The 24,970-nt window shown below is 35.6% G+C and overlaps 1 protein-coding gene across 8 annotated transcripts in view; it reads left to right on the top strand.

The window, feature by feature from the left end:
- Positions 1-24,970, top strand: part of Lrrc4c (leucine rich repeat containing 4C) — a 1,351,357-nt gene that overhangs the window by 1,288,939 nt on the left and 37,448 nt on the right. Inside the window, exon 2 of one of the 8 annotated variants that reach the window (XM_075961514.1) lies at positions 1,226-1,300. The exons of the other annotated variants lie outside the window; for them this stretch is intronic. The gene's annotated coding sequence lies outside the window, so the exon portion shown is untranslated. The remainder of the gene's footprint in view (positions 1-1,225; positions 1,301-24,970) is intronic. 8 annotated transcript variants of the gene reach the window in all.

Raw genomic sequence — 24,970 nt, forward strand, 5'->3', positions numbered from 1 at the left:
GCTTAGCAATCTTCCTTACCTTGCCATGCCCCAGTTTTTTTTTCTTTTGTGAAATGGGAGTAATAATAGTACCTCCTCCTACCAGTGTTGCAAAAATTAAAAGATCTGATAAATATATGATGCTTGTAGAAAGAAAAGTGAATAGCAAATGTGTGGTAAGCGTTAGAAATAAAATTTCAGAAAATTCCTAAAGTACAGAATCAGATAAAGGTTAGAACAGCAACACTGTATGAACAAAAAAGCCACCTATCAACTTCGATCTAAATACACTTATACTTTGAGAACATTTCAGTCTGCCTATTGTATATTCGTATGTATTGACATGTATTACTGCATATACTGGACCATACCACATCATATTGGTGTACCTTGTCAGTACAACTGCACTTCCTTATTGAAGTCAACACACACACAATGGGTGTTTACAAGCAATTCTGTTCCTATAACTTTTATAATGCATAAATTACCAAATAATAATGTATAAGGAATTACTGACTTTGCTGTATTTTGTTTGATTTAAGAGAAGACAGATGGTTAGAGAAACAGGAGAGCTATACTTTTGTAACTCTACTAGTACCCTTAAGGACCTAGAGGTGATCTTTTATGTCTTTTTGCCCCCTTTTCTTCTTTCCTCTCTGTGAAGGACAAGGAAAATATGTTAGATGTGCATCTGATAGTTTGGGCCAGGACAATGTCATCAAGAAAATATTCTAATTTTGAAAGATGAACATACTAATACCTATCTTATATTGGTGTGCAGGTATAAAATTAAATAAGACTGGTACATAATATGCTCAACATAATACTTAAGAAATTGTAAATAGAATATTAAAATATTTAATTATTACCTTATATACTATATATTAAGAGTTCCTGAATTAATAGCAGAAATAAATTTAAATTAGTGTTACCTCAGATATCTGACTCAGATAGACCTTCCATTCAGAAAGAATATTTGGGAATTGAATATCTTGTCAGCTACAAGTCCTCCCATTGTGGATATCTCAGGCTAATTATTTCTTCCACAGTACTCTGGGATGTGAAAAGGGAAAGTAACAACTACAGGAGTTTATGAACAAGGATAGGAGGAATCATTTCAGTGGTGGACGATGCCTGAGACACCAGATCAGGCTACTATACAGCCTGAACAGTCAAAGCTTTGTTTCTTTGTGTATCTCATTCCTGTAACTGCAACCTTAGTTTTCTCATTTTCTCCTTATTTAAGGTCTCTCACCATGACTGGGCAAGAGTGGATGAGAACTGGGATTGCTAACATTTCAATGACCCACATTACTTTGCAGTGAGTTACCATACTAAGCTGAATTTTTATAATTCCCAGACAATGATTATCAAGAAGATAATCAGTCCTATTATACCTAGCTTTACATGCCACCAAAGTTTGTCATCTACATGAAAAAAATAGTTAATTGTAATGCAGATTGTGCATGCTAAACAGGGATGCTACTGGCCATTTTATCCCGTGGTTTTAAGTGGCTCCATAAGCCTGAGAGATAGAGAGAGACAAGCTGAAGGAAAGTTGTATGAAGGAAGTATTCTCAGAAATTATTAGTTTCAAATTTAGTATCAAAGGAAATAATATGTGACCATTTTCCACTGCAGTGAAATTTTACTAACCCCCCCCACTCCCTGTCTTGCCTTCTATCCCCCTTTTTCTCTCAACAAATATATGTAGTATTACGTGTGATATTCTCAAAAGAAAGAAAGCAGAAAGGAAAGAGAAAAGACAAGAAAGAAGGAAAAAAGAGGAAAAAAGGGAAAAGGAGATAAATAGGGAATAGTGGAAAGAGGAGTGGGGAAGGAAGCAGGCCTTTCTTACTTGGAAGCCTTTTGCAGAGAAAATGGAAAGAGCAAGGGAATAGTGACACTCTTAGTTTGAATCTCAAAACATGACTTTCATGCTGACCATAAAACAAACAAACAAACGAACAATCAAAGACTTAAAGTATCATTCACAAAGGTACGGTTTTCTGTATTGCTGTTGTCGCTACTACTGTTCCAGTTGGCCAACTCCTACTTCATTTGTGGGATATGCATAGATCATTTTTGGCGAACAATAGTAGTAACTCATCGATAGCCTGGGTTAGAGGAATAAGTGCTGCGATGACTGACCAAAGTGGGTTTGCCTTTAGCTCTCCTCTCCTGTCTCCTCTCTCTACCTCCTTTCCTCTCCTCTTTGTTTCTTTTCTTGTTTTTCCTTTTGACAAACTTAGTCTCTGTTGCATGAACCAAAGGATTTGCCCTGGGGCACCAAGCTGTTTTCTTGTCTCAGCTACTTCCTGGTTTACTCTTTAGCATATGCATGTCTGCTCACATAAGCATGTCCTTACCCAAGACAGCTTCCTAGACATATATAGTTGATAGAATGCCAACTAGACATGATGAACAGGCCATTGAGGAGTGTGTCACCTAAGGAATCAACATAAGGCATGTGCATAAATCTGAAAATTCAAAGAAGAAAGTGGTAAATCCCATTTGAGAATTGTGGCTAGAGGACTATGTGCATTCAGAAAAATAATATTTATTTCCTTCTTAATATCAAGTTACAACAAAGAAATCTGATGGAAATGATAAAAAACATATGTTTAGACTTGGACAAGATTGAAATTATTCAAGGACTCATGTTATTAATTCATTGTGATTTATTATTTGCCTATATGTAATGTTACCACTAGACTAACTGATGGGGTTCTGTTGACAAACAAGGAGCTCTTTTCTTTCTCACCTCCATCACTCATAATTCTCTTCCCTCTCTCCATCAGTCCTTTCTGTCCCCCCCTTTCCATCCTTCTGCAGCATTTTACTTCTCTAATGTCTCATTGTTTCTTTGCTTCCCCCCTTTATCCTCTTTCTTCTTTTTTCTGTTCTTTTACATGCACATTATACTCAGCATACCAAATATATTATCTTATTTGCTGTGAATACCTTTATTATGCTGACTCTATTTTCAACAGGAAGGAAGATTAGGGTAGCTCGGTGTCTTGCATAAGGCATCCTGCGGAAAATATCCCAATCAGATCTCAAACCTTGATTCATCTGATCTCAACTTCCGTTTGTGCACTTATCTCTACTTCCATCTCCAGTAGTGTTCTTAGTTAGCTTTCAATGCTGTTGGTGATCAGAGGCATAGACAAATACTGCCTGTCTGATACTGTTTCTAAAGGTCTAAAAGTAAAATCAATGAAGACTTTATGGTAAAGCCAATGAAAATGGCAGCTTTTATTTCTACTGAAAGTGTCCAGAAGTATGTGTTCATATGCTAGCACAGACACAGAGGCACACACACACACACCTTCAAACACTACTCTATAGTAACAAAATTTAACAACAAAGGCTTTATTGCCAAGCGTGCACATTTTTGCTCATCAAAGGTGTAGTGATAGACAGAGAAAGGGCAAGATGTAGGTAAATGTGAAGAGGACACCAACAGAGATGAGATAGAATCAAAGGCTGGCTTTAGTCCAACAGGTTATTATCCCAGAAATGTGCTCCACCAAGTCATTCCTCAGGTCTACTAAACTAGTTTATGACACACACACACAAAAACAGACTTCTGATTATGCTGCCAGAATCCCTCCCACTCAACATATGCCCCTCTTACTACAGCCCAGTTGATCGCAAGAGGAAAGGGATGCCATAGAGGATTTTCAGATTCTGTGTGCATGCTTCTTATTTAAATGTGGAAATCACTTAGCCCATCCTCAGATTACTTTTTCCTGACCTGTTTTTTCAAATTAAAGGAATACTTATTTCTTTTTATTACCCTATATATACAGATGTGAATGAATATTCATTTTATAATAGATGACTTTTAAGGGGAAAAACCCCAACTTCAGAGATCACTTCTTAGATTTTAAGTCAGCTTTTAACTGCTGGATTTTGAAATCATAGTCTCATTACTATAATCTAATCGACTCTTTAATAGTTTAATTTTTTTCTAGATTTTAGGTAACTGATAGTGGATTGATGCAATTACCTATTTAATTAGTTGCAGTTCATTTCCGGGTGTCATTCCTGAAGAAAATATGTCACATTACTGAGTTGAGTGTGATCCACTCCCTCCTCTGCACCATGTGTCTCTCTGCCTGTGTACTGGTCCATCCACTTATCTTAAATTATCTGTATACACATAGGCAAGAAAAGAAAAAGACAGACACAAAGAGATTCTCAACTCTGTTGCTAGCCAGTTATGATTAAAAAAAATCAGTCCAGTCATCTCAATTCAATGTTGATCTCTAGTTATAATATCGTAAATTATAAGTGTTTATGTTCTTACTTCACCTGGGAATGACTTGTTTTAGAGTTTTGTCTCTGCTGAAGGTGTAGTATATTCTCTTCATGATCACTTAACTGACATTTCCAGGTCACCTGCTGGAAGCTTAGGTCCTGATATGGGTTCCTGTAGCTTTGCCCTTGAGATCTCCTCAGTCTCTTGGGAGAAGAGGGTAAACAGAACAGGGCTTACCATGAACTGTGATGAGCTGCAAATAAAGCAAGCCAACTTATTGTTGCAACATGTTCTTCCAGGTAATCTGCTGTACTGAGTATTTTATGAAAAACTTACAAGTTAATAGATGCTAAACTCTGGGTAGTGGATGTTATTATTGTTGCTTTACAGATAAGAAAACTAAGTCCCAATGGAATTGTTTCAGTAAACCCAAACACACGGTACTTTCTTAACTAATATCTTTCAAAACTGTTTGATAAAGGGATGGCTTTTTAAGACTAGAATGCTCTCTTGAATGCCAAGAGTTAAGTAATAAGTAACCTGGATCTAGAGACACAAAAGTTGTTACCATCTCTAGACATGTAGAGGGAGGATTTAATGAGCCAGAAAAGGAAACCCTGCAGATCACTGTAACAGAACTGGAAGTTGTTCAAAGATCTCTGAGAGCACAGACAGCCTTGCAGAGCGGGGGGACAGAGGGGATATCATGTGTCCTTACTCTAGGTCTCTGATTTTCTGTCCAAATATCCCAAGGGATAAACACAGTTTCATATAGGAGGGGAAAGGAGTCACTTGCTTGTGCAGTATAAATCACTGCCCTATCGGGGAGGAGAGGAAAGAGGAAGAGAAGTAGATGATGGAGGAGCATACATAAAGCAATGTGGGCTATTTTAATATTTGCAGATGTCCATATTACAGGTTGAAAGTACAATAATTAAACCAAATGGATCTTGTCACTTTTCACTGATATCATTAATGTCAATAGCAAAAGGATATCGTTGGTTACCAATAGCTTGTACTTTACCACGTCAACTGACATTGGTACCATGGTTTCTCCCTACAGTTTTTATTAAATATCTTTTAAAAAATGTTACCATATGAAGTAATCAGCTTTATTACAGCATTTTCATGCTTACGCACCACTATCCTTTCTTCTTCATTCATACATGCGACCACATATGTCTCTGCAGTGCCAACTCATCCATCTCCTTCTTGTATGTTTCCTTCCTTTCCTCAAATACTTCCCCAATGGCTTTGAATGACATATACTCTTTGACTCTCCTTTTAAAGATGCTTTGTATTCTCCTCATAGTTTCCTTAGTACTTTAATGACCCCAACCCTCACACACATATTTAAAAAAAGATTCTGAATATATAAATAAGCATTCAGTATTTATCTTTGTGTCTGTCTGATTTTACTTAGTACAATGATCTTATCTGTATCTATTTTCCAGAAAATGGCATGATTTCATATTTTTCTTTACAGTTGAATAAATTTCAACTGTGCATATGGGTCATATGTTTGTTATTCATTCATCTCAAGATGGAATTCTAGTCTGGTTGGTTTTCTTAGCTATTCTGAATAATGTAGCAATACTTAGAATGTGCAAGAGCCTCTGTATTGTGCCAAGTTTGAGCCTTAAATGTAAGAGCTACCCTTCTGTTTAAGACGTCTTCACTGACAAAAGTCATATTCCCACTGTTGCTCACGTAATGAATACTTCTTCATCTGCCTTCTTAAATATCCACATTGAGTTTGTTTACTAGGGAATAGATGTGTGTTTCTATGATATAAGAAACCATCATTCCTCTTCTTCTTTATTGCCACTGAGCAAGAGCATCCAGGTGGCAGTGGAATTCCATGGTGGCAGGTTTAAAACAAGTAACAATGTACTTACTTTAAAGCATATGGAACCTTATAATCTTACTAGGAATTTTCACTCTTATTTATTCAACTCTATGAGGCTTTTATGAGCCTGATATATTTTTTAGTTGCCCAAATATAACCTTATTCAAGCAGATTGACATTACATGCGGTTTAACAATGTTTTATAAAGCACCAACTGTGAGACAGGATCAACTTCAGAAATAATATTTGGATGACAATATAAGGATTTCTATGCCCATTAAGTCAGGGGAAAATGGACGAGCAACAGAAAATCAGCTAAATCACAGAGTATGGTTGAGGGTGATTAAGGTTATATGACAACTGTAATTGAAGCTGGTAGAATGAAGAGAAATTTGGAAAAAGATCATGTGACATTTGAAATAATTTGTTTGGGAACAGCCTCATGAGAAGAAGGCATTAAAAAAATACCAGGAAATCAGGAGGGCATGAGGACCATAGATGTCTGAAAGACAATTCTTTTAGCAGACAGAATCATCAGAACCATGTGATAATTTATCATACCAGGGTTTCCCTTGCAATTAAGATAGCCATAGTGAGGGAGATAAAGCATACCAGGCCATAGGAAGAATTAGAGACTTTTATCTCAATGAGATGGGGAGCCTATAGGACTATGAAAAATTAAGATACTCATTTAATTTATATTTTATTATTCTTGTTTTGTAGAAAAAATATTATGCAAGGGTGTTGACATAAAGCTGCTTGTTTGTTTCCCGGATGCCTGGCATCTCAGACCCGAAATAACCACCCAGAAACTGTATTAATTAAATCCCTGCTTGGCCCATTAGCTCCAGCTTCTTATTGGCTAGCTTTTACATCTTAATTCAACCCATCTCTATTATTTTATAGTTCCCCATGAATATATAATTGTATATTGTGGCCTACCAGCAAGGTTCCAGCATCTATCTCGAGGCAGGGGTGGGCACATGACTTCTCACGGACTCCTCCTTCTTTCTTCCAGCATTCAGTTTAGTTTTCCCGGCCTATCTAAATTTTGTCCTGCTATAGGTCCAAAGCAGTCCTTTATTAACCAGTGGTATTCACAGCATGCAGAGGGGACTCCCACATCACAAGGGTAGAATTCACTCCTTTAACCTAACATCCCATTCTCCAACCCATTTAACACTTCCTGTTTCATTATTCCCTTTATCCCCTTTATATCAATCTTCTCTATGTCCCCTCCCTTTAAGTGTGTCCTCCTCCCAAATAATAAACTGCTTTGATAACATCTTAACCTAACCTTCAATAATATTAAAACTTTGTTTTACCTATGATACTCACTGAAACCCATGAATACATCTTTCAATGTTAAGGTGAAAAGAAATTAAGTTAACTTAGTTTCTGGCACACAGTTGCTTTTCTTAGTCATTGACCTAAGCCACAATCTATATGGCTCCTCAAGAGAAAGTAGCTGTGTGACATTTTCTTGTTTTATTTTCTATCCTCTGGAGCTCCTGCTTCATCAGGGTGGAAGCAACACCACAGCTTGCTTTTACCTATATTAGTTTCACCATGAAGCTAACCTTTTTCATGATCCCCTAATATAGTTATGAAAGACCCTCAATCACCCAAATCCTATTTAAAGTAACACTATTATTTTATTAAATCATTGCTTTAGTTAAACTGTACAGCTCAGGAGGAAACCATCTTCACAGTAAACCACAGGTAAAAATGTGTAGTGAGATAATCACATTACATTAAAAGCAGTGGGGATTTCCCCAAATTCATTCACCCCATGCAGAGAAAAATGGCAGCAACAAACATATAAAGGGACACCAGTAACAGGAGACATTCCAAGACAGAAGCCCTTGGGGCCTTGCCTATAGGAGATTCACCCATCAGAGCTTTGCTTCCTGGTGGGGCAATCTCCTGAACTAACGTTGCCACCTGCTACTCCTCTGACATGACCACCTGCAGGCAAGGAAGCAAAACGTCTAATTTGGCTACAGATTTTGAAATCACTTAGCTGATCTAGACACCTTTCTGCATTTTCTTTTCATTGGGTTTAAGTCAGGGACATTACGTCTCTAATGGATAAAAAATACCAGATAATTCTACCATCAACCTGTTATGCAATAATTACTGTATGGTATTTGAAAACTGATACGCTGAAATTGATTTGGTTGAAACTAGCAGAGCTAGATGTATTTATGCATATTTTCTTTCTGACTATATTCTTTGCCATCAATCTGTCCTAATGTCACATAATTACTGTAGAAAGTTATAATAGAAGAAGACGATATTTAAGGTTGAAAATGGTAGATTTAGTACCTACTGTATCACAGAGAAATTCTTTGCCTTTAATTCAGGCAGTTGATCTTTCTACTTTGAAGTGGATATAATACGTAAAATTATTTAACTTTTCCTCTGGGAGATTCAAATGAGATAAGATATAGGAAAAATATTTTATAGAATTTAATGTAATTAAAAAAGCTATCAATGTTGTTTTGATTCTCCAGCCATATGTGTTTTCTTTTGTCTCTGTATGGTAAATGGTCATGTACTTAGATTCTATTGTGATGCTGTGGTTATTGTGTAAGAAGAAGGTTTAAACACACACACATACAATATATATATATATTGTATGTGTGTGTGTATAAGATATAAAATATACACATATATATCTTCTTGTGTACAATACAATATATAATATAATATAAAATATATACTACATATGTCATTTTGTATATAGTTCATAAATATTGTTCCATGTAAAACATACACACACACATACACAAAAGCATTTGTGCACACACTTATCATTGAGGCTGCTTCTTCAGATTCTAGCTTTTCAATGGACCACAGTAAAAGGTTTTTGTCAAGAATATCTGCCATAACATAAGGACTCTAAGATAAGTCTGTTTCATTCAAGTTAAACAGCTCAGAGGTTTTGGCTTCTATTGTTAAATTGGCTCTAGACCTCCATTTTCATTTACTTCAGTAATCTCCATGTCAGGTCTCAAGGTCAACAGAAGTAAAAAAAAATAACCTGCTTTACATTACATTTCTGAATTATTTTTATATGTGAAATAATTACTATGAGGTTTTCATCCCCTACATATCACCAACTGTTAATATTTTCAATAGAGATTTGTGAACCATGAACTCTAAAATAATAAAGTAACAATGCAACAACAAAAATGTTCAGCACTCTTTCTTTCTTTCCTTATTATTATTTTTTGCCTATGTCCAGGCATAGGCTAAAACCATACAGGTATTATCCCTTAACAACCATATAAACCTTTTAGGATAGATCCTGTTTTTATTCTCATATTTTCTTCTTTTTGATTGTTGAATAATGACAGGTTAAAGAAAGAATATAAGTGGTGAGTCATTGCGGTGTTTACAGAGGGATGCCTAAAATCTTAAATTTTCTACCTCCAGAACCTATGTATTTTTTTACTTTCCTGTCTCCCAACTTACGATAGGCGTACATTGTCCTAACTCAGCAAAACAAGTTCTTTCCAAACTTCCCATAAGATAATTTTCTATGCATAGAGGCAAGAAACTTTTGACTTATTTACTTCCCAAAGTCCTCATCCTTAAACACCATAAAACAAGTAATAAGTTTCAACATACCTTTGGAACGAACACAATGAGACTATAGGATGGTAGATAGGAAACTTTTGTATCACAAAGTGGTTAGTTAGTATCAGACACGGGTGCTCCTGGGGCTAGTAGGAAAATAAACGTTCAGGTCAATTTTGTGCTGCGTGGTGGTGGTATAGAAAAATGATTGTGGTACAATAGTGGAACTACTAGTGACCTGGACGGATTTACATGGTGACAAATACTGAGGCACTTCAGCTGATTAGATTCTATTAGATTAAATTGAGCTAGATTGGTTCCCAAGGTCATTGTAATACAGCGTGCCTTTCACTCAAGTAGGAAATTGTCTCAGTTCTCCTCTTCGTTGTAGGAAGTCCATGATTACAAATATCTCATTCTTTTATGTTGCACACATGCTATGGTATCAATAAGATATAAATATTTTATGTTGCCAAGGGTTTGCTATTTAGTATTTTAGACACATTGGAAACCCTTTGCATGCCTTGTCTCATTTAATTAGTAAGACTTTCTCACAGTATTTATCTAGCTCCACAAATGCCTACATGCCTCCAGTTATCCCAAACACTTTGTATTTATTTAGAATTTTTCCTTCCTTCCTAAGATCTAATAACTTTTTTGAAAGACAAATTTAACGCTGACCTTCTGAATGGTTTTATTTCATGTATTATTAAGCTATATTAATATACAGAAAAGACAAGCTTGAAGGCTATAGGAAATAGTTTGATCAAGTTTGAGTCTCTGAGTTATTAAACTCTAGTAAACAATATAAATATTAATTTTTATATAAATCTACAAATAACTTTTTTCATGAGTTCTTTAATAACTTAAAATGCACAGTTCTCTTAAGTATAATGCATCATTAGACAGCTGACTTGAAGATTCTAAGGCACCCATTCTGCGAACCATCTTTATAACTTGTGAGTTTACCTCAACATACACGCTCTGAAAAATGTGAGCCTTGATTGGTTATCTCAAGAATGAAAATGCATTCTGTTAGCATCTGAGTAGCACTGAGAACTCCTGCAGGAACAGTCAATTTGAAAGGAACAGGTCTCTCCACCTCCAATACAAAGCATGTAAATACAGTCCCCTCTTCAGGTCATATGGATTTTACACTGAGAAAATGCTGTCACTATATTTGTTCTCATGTGTTGAATGACAAGGAGACATTTCCAGAGGCAGAAGAGAGCACCTTGTTTGCTAGACAATTATTCTCTTTTCTCATACATTTCAGTTGTTTACAACATCAACACCAGACTGCTGTGATTACTCACAGCACCTCTGAACCTTTGGAGACCTGAAAATATGCCTTGCTTGGGCCCGGAGATATTTGTGGCTTATGTTCCCTGCTTTCACTTTTACTCCTCTGCTCTTTTCATTTCCTTTCTGGTTATTTCTGTTTTTCTTCTCTTTTTTCTCTCTTAATCTAGCTTCATGATGAGACTCTGGTTCACTGCGATGAGTAGCTTACTTTCCCTGAAGATGTAATTTAGAGGGCTTGATTTAAAATAGGCACTGCAGATGTTTTCACCGAGTGAGTCCTTTAAAGCCTCTCCTTGGGTAAGCAAGGTCCTCTGCCTTTGTGTTTTCCATGGCCGCATAGTTAGCATCCAAATTAATGTGCACTGATGACTGCCCTGCAACAAAGCGGGGACTGTGGGATGACTCATTGCACAAAATGTTTTTACATTCCTTTTGCAATTCGTATGTGTGCACTGGGTTTCAAAAAGATATACACAGATATTCATAGACCAAAGCCCACTCACACAAACAGCCCCTTATGCAGCATTCTTACACTATTAATACCCACAGCCCAAATGAGACTCTGTGTTTAACAATTCTGCAAATTCAAGCTTTATTTGTAACTCTGTGCACTGTATTTTAAAAAGCCATTATCATTGTTTTCTTTACACAAAAGAAATTAAATGTGTCTTATAAACTAAAAGTCTAAAACTAGCTTGTGTCTGTAAAAGGAAAGGACAATTTGAAAGTGTCCAAATTGACACTGTGGCAATTCAGCAGCTACCGATGCTATTCCAGATTTGACTGCAAAGAAAATACTCTGTGTTTATTATCTGTAATTGGAGCTTGTTAGAAACGGTGTGAGATGTGAAGTTTCTAAGTGACGCCACATTTTATATCTTTTCCAAAAAGAGTGGATTGCAAAATTTGATCAAAGTTCCTAGAGTAGAATCCACAAAAAATAGCATATTATAATTCTTTACAAGAGAAAAATGAAAAGATTCTCTTTCCACAAACATATGCTTTGCTATTCCCAGATTATATTGGTAAACTTTTTATATATAATGGATTTTTATGCCTTCTGAAGTAGACATATATGTGAACTTGGTGGATAGTCAAATTAATTTGTTTCAGTTTATCTTAATATTTAAGACTTATTTTCTAGTTAGAAAATAATTTGCATGTGTGTGTGTGTGTGTGTGTGTGTGTGTGTGTGCGTGCGCCCACAAGCACGCGCACACATGTGTTAGAGTTCAGAAAGCAGATGAAGTCGTGAGTGACTGTGTATTTTTCACATGAGCAATGTCATCTTAAGGACCCCATTGCCATCACACCCATGGGAATGACAAGACCCCGGGTAAGGTTCAGGGAAATGACAAAGCTTTGCTTTGTTCCAATGATGGCAGTGTGTATAGAAATTATCAACCATAGCTTCTTCCTCCCAGATGATTCCAGAGTAACACTGTTCCTTTAGAGATCCCCACTACCAGAATTAGCTAGCCTGACTCCTTGACTACCTGTGTATGAGAAACTCATTTCCTTCTTCAACTGCATATACTAAATATGCTACTTTTCCAGCTGCTGGTGTCTCCACTAGAGTGTACAGACCACCCAATCCCAGCTTTTTATATCTCTGTGTGTGATTTCTTCATTCCCTGTCACCTGAGTCAGGTCAACCCCAAAGTCATGCAGCTCTCAACCTTGGAGTTGAAACATAGACCCTCCCCTACATCAAGCAACTTCTCCACTCTGGAGCTATATTATTAGCATCCGAATTAATGTTTACTTTTGCCTGTCCTTCTTTGACAAAAGTTTGCTTCCATAGCATAGCATTTCTTCTTAATAGGAATGGTTATTGATGCTATTCCTGTCTAGTGAATTAGTTCACAAGGTCTATGAACAGTTTCAGAATGGAAGAATCCTATGAGGAGCTAACATTTCCTAGAAAGGTAGTCTCCAGGTCATATATTCTTAAAGCCTTGCTTGAATGACTGTATGTGTGTATACATGGATGTGTATGAATCTATGCAAGTCCATATTCCTGCATCTTTATGGGTGGTATGTATTAAATTGCTCCATTGTAAAGTTATTGTATAAAAATCAAGGTTAAACATGGTTGTGCAGTAATTAGGGGGAAAACCAGAAGTTAAGATTGAGACTCAGGGTGATTCCAGTGCATGGCTGAGAAGAGGTAATCTAAAGGTGCTGGGATTTAATTAAAATGTAACAGCTGTGTCAGAGCAGCACTGATTTGATTTTGCCTACTTGCCCTGCTCAGAAATTTTAGATTTGAAAGATGTAATTAACAGAATATTAAAGATTCTCCTTCATTCTTTGTTACATAAAGGGTTCCCCGCTCCTTTCCTTACCCAGAACTGACTTCTTGCTGATATAGATCCTTTTAAGCTGTGTTTTCACACCACATGAGTCAGTGAGATTAATTAGTGAAGCAGGGCTATGATCATTAACTCTGATACTAGATTTCTCTCCCTACCTGACCTTTCTCAGAGCACAAGCCTCGGGCTGGGTTGATGTCAAGGAGCTCGAGTCCTCTGTGCCCCCAGTTCTAACCAGCCTAAAGAAAAGCACTAGCATAGCAGTGAGATTTTTGAGGGAAGTGCATTTTGTTGATGGTGACCAATCCACACAGATGTGATGTGTGTTCATTAGCTTCAAGCATCAGGAAATGTAGATCCATACTAGAGGGTCATTTTACAAGTAACTCAAAGCTGTGCCTAGTATTTCAGTCAACGTACTCTCTCATCCTGAAGCCATTTTGTTGTTTGCCAAATAAATTGAGCCTCAAAAAATGTACAATTAGGAAAATTCTGTTATTGCCGGTCTGTAATTCCATGTACTCTAGAGAATGGGGCAGAAACCTCATGGTCAAAGTCTGTCTGGCCAACTTAACAAGACCCTATCCAAAATTGAAAGTAAACAAGAAAGTTGAAAAACTTGTGCCAGAATGCTTGCCTACTATGCACAGGACCATGGGTTCAATTCCCAGTGTTATAAATGAGCATAGTCATCCTCTATTTATCTGCTTGTCTCAATCACTATTGATTCCATATCTCAGCTGCGGAAAATAATGCAAAAATGTAGGCACCCAGAATCTTTTTCAGTTGCTGACTTTAATATATATATATATATATATATATATATATATATATATATATATATTACTGCATGAACACACAAACACACATATACATATATTTTTCTGTATAGATGTAGCATTAGAATAGGTAGATCACATAATACTTTTTTATCTGAGGATTTTAAGGAATTACTTACACTGTTTTACTTTGTTCTTTTGCCAGCATTGTGTGAGTTTACCTTTCTCAATGTCATGACCTATTAGTCAAGAACAGGAAAGATTGAAATCTTGGGAGGGGGTGATTATAGATCATAGAAATAGAGAGTCAAGTAATGAGTACTAGAACTTAGGAAGTATAGAGGATTAATGGTTGAGTAATAGTTACTGATATATACTATAGATATGAGAAGTAATTTCTAACATTCACTGTACCACAGGTTTAGTAGCTCATATGTTAATAATGAAGAGAAGTCCTTGAACATGATCATCACAAAGAAATGATAGCAACGAAGAGAGGTGATACCAATGACGCTAATTTGGCCACTGCACATACACATACCTGTATGAGATACAGCGTGATGCCGATAATGTGTATAGACACATATACATTATATGTACACATTACTTACCTGTATCATTATGTACCTTACAAAGATATAGATTGAATTTCAATGTAGTGTTTTAATGACTTGCAAATATTTTCATCTCTTAAAAGTAATTCTTCAAACACTGTGTGGTCCTCATTTAATTTTGTGAAGAGCCTTGGAGTAGTTTCCACCTTAAAGTAAGATCAATTTCATCCTCCATTTTACTTCTCCTTGGTTGTTTGAAATCTTTTTCCTTGGGTAAGAATGTTGATAATGAGACAGTTTGATATAGCACAGCCACACCTCATGAGCCTGTCTTCTTGTACTTTAGCGATGTGACTTAGATGGTCCCCAGTATGAAACCTTAATACACCCTCTATTTATGCCATTGTCCCATATACCCTCCACTTCTCCAGAAGTTGGTGTTATATAATATCAAAAGTGATTTTTGTGGGAAAAATATCTAAGAGTAGACCATTGAGAATTAGGCTGGGCAATGCCTTTTGCTGGGGGGCCCTCTATTCTTCTACAGTTTCTGTACTAGTGACTAATTTTCACACTGACACATTTACCCAAACATAAAATCACATGTTTGCAAACATCTAAGCTGAAGTTAATTAAATCAAGAGTTACAAATATAGCTATTAATTGTTATCTCCATTCTATTGTTTTGGGAATATTCAACTGAGCAATATTTTCCATTCCTTGTCTTTGCTGATGCACAGTGCTACCACTTGCTACATCTGCTAGGATGTTCCCGAGAAAAACAGCTTAAAAAGAATCTTAGCACTTGTAAAATTTACTGATCTGCAAGACATTAGCTTTGCTCATTTTGGAAATAGTTTGCAGAATTCCAGGTCATGTAGTATATGGAGAGCCTTGGATCTTCTGCGAAACGATCAGGAGTGACCTGCATTTGGTATTACTCAATGAATAAAGACTGAGGATGCTTTATAGTGATTTGGAGCTCTTTTGTTGAAATGCTTGTCATTTGTTTTTTCATTTAGCTAAAAGTGGAATCAAGCATGGTAGTTGATGCAAAATTGGAATGCAGAGACAGTCTTGTGAAATCATATCATGAGACCCATGTACCCCTAATATTGTTACTTTCTAATTATAACACTTAATAAGATGTAATATGTGGTCATTATATGATCACATGTAATTAACCTTAGAATTCTGTATATTAGTCCATTTCATTTTAGTTAAGGAAGCAGATGATTTGCAAGGTGGATCTTGAACTAACTAGCAGTTGTCACTTAAATTTAAAATAATTTTCTCACAGAGGCAAAGTGCTAAAGGTTATCTATACCATGTTCAGTTTCATTATCCTATAGGATAATTGCAGCTGACTGCCACTCAGTTTTAAAAATACATTGATGTAGAGCAGCATAAAAGGAAAAACAAAATGTATGTGTCCATGGTAAGTCAGAAAAGGAACACACAATTAACCACTGCCTACAGTGATAATTCGATGACTGCCAGGCATTATAGAACACTCCCACAATCTCACCATTTAGGAAGCTGATGCAGAAGGATTGTGAGTTGAAGCCCTGTTTGGGTAAGAAATCCAGACCCTTTGATATTAGAGATCTGTACAAATACAGATAAAAGATATTTTGGCCCAAATTAAAATTCAGGCTGTACCATAATTTTGTAAAATGTTTTAAAATATTTATTTATTTTGTTTTTTTAATTTTTATATATTTTCATTTATTTTGTGATATTGAGCACTCACTCAGTATGACACGTCTGCAAGACAAGTGCTTTACCACTTAGTTAGGCTAACTTCCATCCCCTTTTGGAATTGAGGCAATGTTTTAATAGGCTCACTAAGCCAACCTAGATTTCACTTTGAAGGTCAACAGGCCTTGATATTGTGATTCTCTTGCCTCAGTCTTTTGATTAACTGACCTTTCATACCCAAGCCACCAGGCCTGGCTTAATTTTTTTCTTGCTTTTCTATTTTGCATTACAAAGCAGTATGAAGTTATTAGATATAGCTTAGCTAGCAAGGTGCTTTTAAGGTTTCAAAAGCTTGTCATCATAGAGTGCACTGATTTTGAGCTAGAATCACATCCTTGGTTGAAGCAATTGAATGTGGGCAGAATAGTTCCTGTGGCTATGGCTGAAGTCCTAACTTTAGTGTTGTCAACTTGGGAACCCCTATCTGAGCTCACTCAAAGCTCCTTGGCTCACAAACTTTAATGGCTGCCTTCATGCAGGGCAATTTGAGAATCACCTAGATGATGCATCTAAAAAAAGCTATGTGTAGATTGTACCTCCTAGTCATTTAAGAAGCTATGCCTATGAAGTCTTACCAACAAGAGCACCCAAACATAAGCTAGGTAAGAATGACACCAACAAACATGCCATACTGGATGGGGAAAGGCTCACGAGGTTCTAACCTTACACAAAGAACTACAGGCAACTCAATAAAGTTGCCAGTGAGAGAAACAGCCCTCTGCAGGGAAGAACACACTAACTGAACATTCAGTATTAACTAGTCACTCCTGAAAGTATACGTAATAGGAACATTAGATTACCTCTACAAATTATATTTATGAATATGTATATTCATATAAATAATATTTGCATACAATAATAGTTAATGAGTAAAAAAGAGTGCATTAATTTGAAGATGAGCATGAAGGAATATAACAGAGGGTGTGGAGGAACAAAATGGAAGGAAGAAACTGTAATTAAGCTAAAATCTCAAATATTAATTGCAATTAAACTAGAGTTAACAAAAATGATTATGTGCAATGTACCATCATTTTGTTATATGTTGTAGCCCAATTAAAGTAGTGAAGAACCTATACCCTTGTGATGAGTTAAAAGCAATTCCTAAATTCTATTTATACTCAGAATATGAAGGAAATATACTGGAGTGTGGTTAAGGTCTGTTTAGAATTTTTTTTACTATATTTTTCTTATAATTCCTTTTATTTTACTTCTAAGAAGTATAGTTCTTGAAGAAAATGATGTTCAATTCAATTTCTGCTCATAGAATAAATTGATGAAAGAAAAACTTATAGGCAACATATGTCACATTGCTTCACAATATAAACATATGCCAACATAAGCTCATTATTTTTAATTTCATATCTTACCAGGGAACTATGATTAACTGTGGAACAATCTATGAACTCGATATATTGTTACTATAAAATATCTTTGAATTGTAAATAATTTTACAACCAAAAGATTCCGTAAGAAGGGGACTCTGTTACCTATTCATACTTTCCACATGAATGAGAAGAAATTCAAAAGGTTAAAGGCTGTGGTAACGTCTTTTGAAATGAAGTGGACTTTGTTCTAAGCCCTCTGAATGGCAGCCAATCCTTGCTAAGTTCAAAGCCTTCAAGACAATGTGGAATGATAATTCTCTCTGGGCTTTATTATAAAATTTGGTTGGAAGGCCACTTGAAATTTTAATGAATATAGATGTTCTTAGACATGGTGTGATGGTAGAGGAAGAAAATGATACACTGCTTTCTGGGCAGACAGTAGCCCAGGGGGGTCACTGTGGTATCAGTTTTCCAGACAATGAAAAGATAATGATAACAAGAAAGAAGTTAACTCATCGAAAAGATGAGTACCATTCATTGCCTGTCTTGCACTCATTCATGAATATTTAGTGAACTGAGCTCTTAGCCAAACAGGAGTATTCTTGATCTCAAAGGATAACATGAGAAAAAATATATATACAAAAAATATCATAGCTTTCTACGGTTTTCTTTCTTTTCTTGTTTCTCCTTCTTTTATTTATTTACTTGTTATTCTTTTGGCTGCTTGATGAATGATGCTCCTGCCTAATTGAGGTGAGGTACAATGTGGTCACTGCCCTTTAACAAAACTATGATAGAAGACGAAAGACAAAAGGGATAGCTAGTGGATGTAATTAGAGCAATAATGAAGCTTATAAATTAGGTGACGTAGAAAATGAGAATGTTTCATCTAGAAAGGTTAAGAGGAATCAATACCATGTCATGAAAATAACCACAGTAGAAAGCATCACAAACCTTTCTTTCTGAAATTGGGACTTAGAAGCACAAGGTAAATTACCTTGTTTTTGAATATGGATGCCCTGAACAAGAAACCTTGCTTTGGCATATACTAAACATGCTGACTTTGATGGGGTCACTTAATCTTTTTATGTAACCATTTCCTTTGTACTGAAGTGGATATAAACAACATACCTAGATGAAGAATTTATTGTAGTATTTGTTCTATTGAAATAAAAAAAATAAAAGGCAGACAAACCTTGGAGTTTTTACATATTAAACCATAAGAAGAAAAGATATGTGACTGCCTCTTTGCAAGCTTCCTCTTTCCCTAATGGAACAAAGCAAATGCTACATAAATAAAACAATGACAGAAGAGTCTGCTAAATTCTAGGATCATTGTAAGAACACTCAGGTTTCAAGGGAGGTCAGACATAATCAAACAGATGCTTGCTTGCTCTCTCACTTACTCAGGGTCTAGAGAAAGACCTTTCTTTATCTATTCAATCTGTTTCTTGCTCTAATTCTGCGTCAAAAATATTAGAATCAATTTTAACTTAACCTTTCTCCCAAAGAGAAATAATGTCAAAGGCAAAGCAAAGATGATGAGTTCACAGTTGTGATGCTTACAAGCTAATGCAGGTCAAGCTTACCAGGTCCCCAAAGAGGAGATAATAAAACTGGGACCAGAAATGATGTCCGGCAATATTGTAATGTTCCGTCTTCAGTGTTTTTCCTTGATATCAGTTTTCTAGACAATGAAAAGATAATGATAACAAGAAAGAAGTTAATTCATTGAAAAGATAAGTACCATTCATTGTCTGTCTTGTACTAATTCATGAATATTTAGTGAATTGAGCTCTTAGTCAAACTGGAGTATTTTTGCTCCCAAAGGACAACATGAGAAGGTTTTTCAATTCTAAGGATTAGGAAATCATGACAAAGAAAGAGAGAAAACCCTACTGTATCTTCATCTTTATTTCTGTTTTTCTGTAGCTCTGGGCAGAATGTAGATTTCTAAAGTAAAACAACATTTAAAATCAATTTCATTGGTAATATAGGAGTTAGAACAGAAAACTGGTTTTAGTTTCAGATTTTTGTATATACCTTGATCAGTTAGTAATTTCATTTATTTATTGGTGACGTTGCAAATTGGATTTTCTTAGGCTCCTAGTTTTTACAGGTCACTCCATTAGAAACATTACCCTGGGCTAGACTGACAAAGTGGCTGCTTTTCTGCATTTTACCCAGTCAGATCAGCTGAGGACAATAGTTTAATAAAACAGTGAAGAAAAGAAAACCACAGAGCACGGAGGAAATACGATACCATACGGTCACCATAACACAATCCTTTGTGCCTAACTATTTTCTGAAAACTTCGAAGAATGCTAACAATCAGTTAAAATGAGAAAAATACTTCAGATGCGTTGTTTTCCATCAATATCACTAATATTTTCTATTGTGCCTCTGCCTTTTCATGTATTATATCTGTTATCATTTTTATTCCTGACATGTAACAGCAGTTCATATATTGGAAACAAAAAATCTGATAATATTAAGCAACTGAGACATAATAACACAGGTCTTATGAATAGGATTAGCACATTTAACATCTGGAAAGAGCTGATTAGGGTGCATTTTGCCATTTCTTTTCTTTTGCCCAATGCTGATACAGAACAGGGTGCTGTCTTCGAAACAAAAAGCAGACCTTCACCAGACTGGATATATCGTCTTGAACTTGGACTTCCTAGCTTCCAGACTATAGGAAACAAATGCCAAGGATTTCTAAATTATCCAATCTCTTGAATTTTTTTTAGAGCAGAACAAAGTGACTAAGTTGCTACCTCCTCTCTACTTCACACCCACACATACATAACAGTTTTATCTTATTGTCCTAGATTCTTCAAATTGTTCAGCACGGAATTATATACTTTTCTAAACTTTATCTTAGGATTTATTGTCTCTAATTTTCAAATAATTCCCCAGTGTTTTCCTCTTTTATGACCAATAGCTTTTTCAGAAAAAAAAAGTGGAACAGGATACTTTAAAATATTTTAAATTGGGGGATTATTTATTGCTGATTATAAAATTTCTTATATGCCTCATTTTGAAAGCTCATTTCTCAAGTTGATGCTATAATTAACTGCCATTGCTTCCATCAGCCATCAATAATGAAATGTAGACTGAAGCAGAGAAAAAATATATTTGAAAGGGGATCCTTTTCTATATTTTAGTTACAGTATTGAAGTGATACAATCTGCTAATACTATTATTATAAGAAAATTATACTTTGTGTCCTACTAAACATTTATTTCTTTGGGCAAATTTTACTTTTGTTGTCACATGCAATTTTTTTGTAATTTTGCAATTTGAAGCTATATAGTAATTCAAGTATTTAGATGAGATGCAATTTAAAACATTTTATTGTGCATAATGATTATATTTTTAAAAAAAAATAATCAAAACCTCCAAAAAAGCAAAACAAAACAACAAAACCCAACTCACTTTAATTTTAAAATCAGTGTCTTCCCCGGTAAAGACCTAGCAACTGGTGAGAAACCTTCCATTCTGGATATAGCTGAATTTTGATTGCCTAAACATTTCCGGTCTCTTCCTTTTATTGCCCAATCCTGGTTATGACTCTCCTTTGAAAGTTCATGCTACAAGTAGTCAAGTGATGGCTGAAAAGAACTTTTCCCCCCCTATTTCTGTCTAGAGTAGAGACCATTGTCATGATCTTGGTTACATGCAAGTATTATGGTGACTGTCATGTGTTCACTTATGACCTACCCTGACCTTTTACTACCACCTGAATTATCCCAAAATGGTAGTGGTGGTCTCCTCATCGGCATATTGTGTATCTTCCTCAGCTTGCAAGAATCCAAATTTAATTTCAGATTCCCCTGCTATGATGTTTACTCCTGCAGACAGCTTTTCTGTACAAGATCCAAAACATATTCCAGGTTTGCTTGGCTCTCTGCTATGTGTGATAAGCTTTTGATATCCTTCAAGCTTTTTCGGCAGAGAATTAAACACAATTTCCTGTCTCATCTCTATCATCTGAGCCCTATGTTTAGACTTGAAATGAGAGACATTATTTTCTATACAGTAGAGTTAGACACAGTAAATCATAACCCACACAAGAATTCTTGTTTAACAATCTGACAATTCTTTTCTAATATATAGAGAGTACACTTGTACCATCACCTACTCTTAATATAACTACCCATAGTTCTATTTTTCTCTCCTTGGTACACCTGTGCCTCTGTTGCATGTATAATATTACGAATAATAACTTATGACTGTCTGTATTATAAATGTACAACCCTTCTGAAAAGTATCACTTATTAGATTCTATTTCCTTGGCTGAAACTTATTTTAACATTATGATATTTGTAAATGACATGCATAATTTTGATAACAATTTTATGTTTTTTTATTTTTCATCATTGCTTGAGGAATATTTGGATTACAGATGTTAACTACTTTTCTAAGTTCAGGCAAGAAGACAGTGAAGAAGTTATAAAATGACCCTTATTTTCTCTGAAAGAAAAGGTATTACAATATTCAAAAGAGGACAAAGATAAGTAATGTTATTTCAGAGAAAAACAATGTAAGGTTATACAAGTTAGTATGGGAGAGTAGTAGGAACATTTGTGAAGCTCTATGTAAAACTGGCATTTGTATGGAAGCAACTCAGATTAAGAATAATTGAATCTGCAATGTTGAATTACATACATACACACATTTTACTCTACATAAACACATCTGCAGAACTACCAAATTCTGTAATGAAAGTTTGTGTATTTATATATTGAGTCATCCTCCCTTTGGAGTCAGGAAGGAACTTACTCCTCTTCTGGAGAAGGGTCCCTGCTGTCTTCTAGTGAGGTTTCATTTTCACTGGGCCCCACACAGCTGGTCCACACGAGGCTGTTTGTGACCTTGTATCAGTGTTCTTATTGCATTTGTAGACTATTCTTAGTTTCTGCTAATGAGATCACTCAGAGTTCGTTTTGAGTATCACATCTTAATCACTTGATTTCTGCAGACGTTTCCTTTCTCCAAATAAACTCTTTAAAATGCTTGCGGTTTTGTGCTCATTAACCTGGGAATGGCTTCTCTAACTCCAATTTGAAAGTACTCTCAACATCGGATACTGTGGCCTGAGCAGTATTATCCAAGCATTGATAACAAATAATCTTAGACTCCTTCTGGGGTAAAAAATAATCAGGAACCAAATTCCTGTCAGCAACGGGCTTTCCCCCTTTGTGAAGAAGTGTACTTTGCTCTTTTACAGTATAGCCCATCAAAGGACCAGCAAAACCCCACTGTCTACTTATTTCCTGTGTGTCATGAAGTCATTGTGTGCTCAAAAGATGTAAGTAACACATAATAAAATAGTCAATGAATAAATTAAGGGATTAATGTTCTTCTCTGGAGACTTTTAAAATGATTTTCTCCGACTTTTACTCAAAATTGACTCAATATGGGTCTCATAATGAACATAAAAGCTCTCCTCTAAACAAATGTAAGATTAGAACTAAATGCCAGCTTAAAACTTTAAAAAACAGGCTGTTGTGAAGTACTTGGTAGACATTATTAGAATTGGATTTCCCACTGAAACACTCATGTGAAACTGGGGAATGGCATTTCATTCCTATAAGTCCAGTGCTAAGGGTTAAAAAAGGCTCAGACAGATAGATACTCTATTCTGACTGACCACTAAGTCTAGACAAAATAGAAATGTCTAGGTTAATTGAAAGACTATTAGACATACAACTACATAACAAAGTAAAACAAAAACACACACAGACATACATATATACAGACACATGTACACACGTGCGTGCACACACACACACACACACAATCCATGGAGAACCATATAGAAAGATACTGGAAGTCAACCTCTGGTCTGCACAAGTATACGAACAGGCCAACTAGTCCAACCCTATTCTCTGTCCTCACATGTGTGTACATACATGCGCAAACGTGTGTGTGTACACAAACGTATTAAGTATTACAAAGCATTTTGACTTATTTATGGGTATTAGGTTTATTATACATATTTATAACAAATTGAACTAAAAATTAAGGCCAAAAGCACAGTTCTTTTCTTCCCCTGTCAAATTTCTTATTCCTGGATTCATATTTTATTAGTATATAAAAATTTTGCTTCTTATGTGATAAAATAATAAATGGCTGACCAATTGACAAATTGAATACATAGTTTTTGGGAAATACAATTTATGATGCTAAAATTATTCTGAAATATTTATCTTATTTCAGGTGAGTTTGACAGATTTTTAGCAGGAGAAAAACTTTGCAGGTTCTTTGGCATATCTGTGGAAACAAAGCATAAGAGAAGTATTTAATGTCAGAAAATTATGTCAGACATGTCCTGTTGCCTTTTTTTTTCTCCCTCAGAATTCCAAGAAAAACCATGAGCTTCTATGGCACAATTGACTATAATAGCTGACTAAACATGAAAATATGGTTCCCATCAAGAGGACTTCACTGTATGAACCATCCAACATTGTCCCTACTTATCTTTACCTTCAGTGAACTAATTCAGAACACTTTAGGGATCATTTTTCTATCAGAATTTAAAACTAACCATGGGGGAAAATTCTACTTGACTTGAAATCATTTTTCAAAGGTATAACTATGATAAATGCTGTTATTTTGATTAGCTAAATATCTTTACTTACCCAGAAGAGATCCTTAAAGTAGAAACAGTCTAGAAGATAGTTCTTCAGAGGTTTAGTAAAGGACGCACACATACCTCTGGGACAGCAATTGTTGAAAAGTAGGCTCTTCAACTTGGTTAGCCCTGTTCCCAGAGAGATTTCAGTTGCCTTGTAGTGGAATGAAGTGTAAAAATCCTTGACATTTCAAAAGTCTTCACCTGGCCTCAGACTCAAATGCTTCTGAGACCTTCAATGGAATATATATATATATATATATATATATATATATATATATATATATATAATTGCCATTGGATACGACAAACTTTTGGGGAAAAATTGGAGGACATGGCACAAGTAACTGTAGAGATTAGGATGGGATTGAGGCCAAAATAGAATATTTTCAAAGGTCTAATAATGCCTAGTGAGGTAGAGGCAGTCCCTTGGTATGGATACTTCTGTAGGCATCTAGGACAAGGCAGTGGTGGCTGGGGAGCAGATGCTATTTAAACAGCTATATTGGGAGGTGGCACATGGCAATTTTTTGGTTTTTCTCACCACAACCCCACACATTATCCCTAAGCCAATCTTGTCAACTCTGCTGCCCAAAGAAAGCCCAATT

This window comes from Microtus pennsylvanicus, chromosome 2, assembly GCF_037038515.1.
Source record: "Microtus pennsylvanicus isolate mMicPen1 chromosome 2, mMicPen1.hap1, whole genome shotgun sequence".
In the NCBI taxonomy this organism is placed as follows: domain Eukaryota; kingdom Metazoa; phylum Chordata; class Mammalia; order Rodentia; family Cricetidae; genus Microtus; species Microtus pennsylvanicus.